This window comes from Echinops telfairi, unplaced genomic scaffold, assembly GCF_000313985.2.
Source record: "Echinops telfairi isolate 266 unplaced genomic scaffold, ASM31398v2 ScPeMD7_22;HRSCAF=79, whole genome shotgun sequence".
Taxonomy (NCBI): domain Eukaryota; kingdom Metazoa; phylum Chordata; class Mammalia; order Afrosoricida; family Tenrecidae; genus Echinops; species Echinops telfairi.
This window is the reverse complement of record NW_022103919.1, coordinates 16,106,598-16,107,807: the sequence shown is the minus strand read 5'-3', so window position 1 is coordinate 16,107,807 and position 1,210 is coordinate 16,106,598. Positions and strand designations below refer to the sequence as shown.

The window sequence follows — 1,210 nt, the reverse complement described above, 5'->3', positions numbered from 1 at the left end:
GGGCTTGGGCAGCACTGGGTTGGGATGTTTTCTTGATGTGCACTTAACCTTTATATAAAACTCTTTTACACATGAGTTTCTGTGGATTTGTTTCTCTAAAGTACCCAGACTAAGACAGCCACCTAATGCTGCTGTTAGATTGCTGGGCCCTGCCGAGCAGGCTCCAACTTCTAGGGGCCTAGGTACAGCAGAAGGAAAGACCAGCTGACCTGCCCATCCTCACAACCCTTGCGTGGGAGCCCACTGGAGCTGCCGCGTCAGTCCATCTTGTGGTGGGTCTTCCTCTTCTCTGCTGCCTTTCCACTCTACCCAGCAGTGTCCTTTTCCAGGGACTGGGCCTCCTGGAAACATGTCCGAAGGACAGGAGATGAAGTCTAGTTACCCTCACTTCTTACAAAATAGTTGTGGGTCTCTTTTGTATCTGTAAAAGGAGCCCTGGTGACAGAGTAGGGTACAAATTGGGCTGCCAGCTGCAGAGCCAGCAGTTCAAATCCACCCGTTGTGCCCACAGGGGAAAGATGAGGTGTTTGGCTCCAGAAAGACTGATAGCCTTTCAAGGGGCAGTTCTCTTGTGTGCTGCAGGGCTGGTATGAGCTGGGATCTATTTGAGGAAAGCGAGTTTTGAGATTTTCTTTATATAGATCTCTATTCCCTGGTGAAAGAGCACTGGCAAAGTAGAGGCGTAACAGTTGGGCTGCTAACCACAAAATCAGCAGTTCAAAACCACCAGCTGCTCTGGGGGAGAAAGATAAAGTCCTTCTATCTCCATAAGTTAGTCAGTCTTAGAAACCTACAGGGGGCAGTTCTACTCTGTCCTATAGGGTCACTATGAGCGGGAATTGATTTGACGGCAATAAAGCCTGGTGTTTCATTCTCTGGTGAGGAGCCCTGGTGTACATGAGGCTACACATGGAGCTGACAACTGAAAGGTCATTGCTTCAAATCCACCAGTCACAAAGATGAGTGTGTCTCTTCCCACAAAGATTTATAAGTCTCTAAAGCTCCAAGGGACAATTCTGTTCCATCTTATAGGGTCACTATGAGTCGGAATCAGCTGAATGGCAGTGAGTTTACTCTCTCATTGAACCGGGAATAAAAAGTTGTCAGTTAAAGCAATAGAGTAGTGAGGTCAATGCCTCAGTTGGTAAATGTTCTTAAGTTACACTATGAAGACGAATAATATTTAGGAAGGAGTATAGTCACAGGCAAG

At 47.0% G+C, this 1,210-nt stretch overlaps 1 protein-coding gene across 1 annotated transcript in view; it reads right to left on the bottom strand.

The window, feature by feature from the left end:
- Positions 1 to 1,210, bottom strand: part of PCSK5 (proprotein convertase subtilisin/kexin type 5) — a 525,106-nt gene that overhangs the window by 428,000 nt on the left and 95,896 nt on the right. The gene's annotated exons all lie outside the window — the stretch shown is intronic.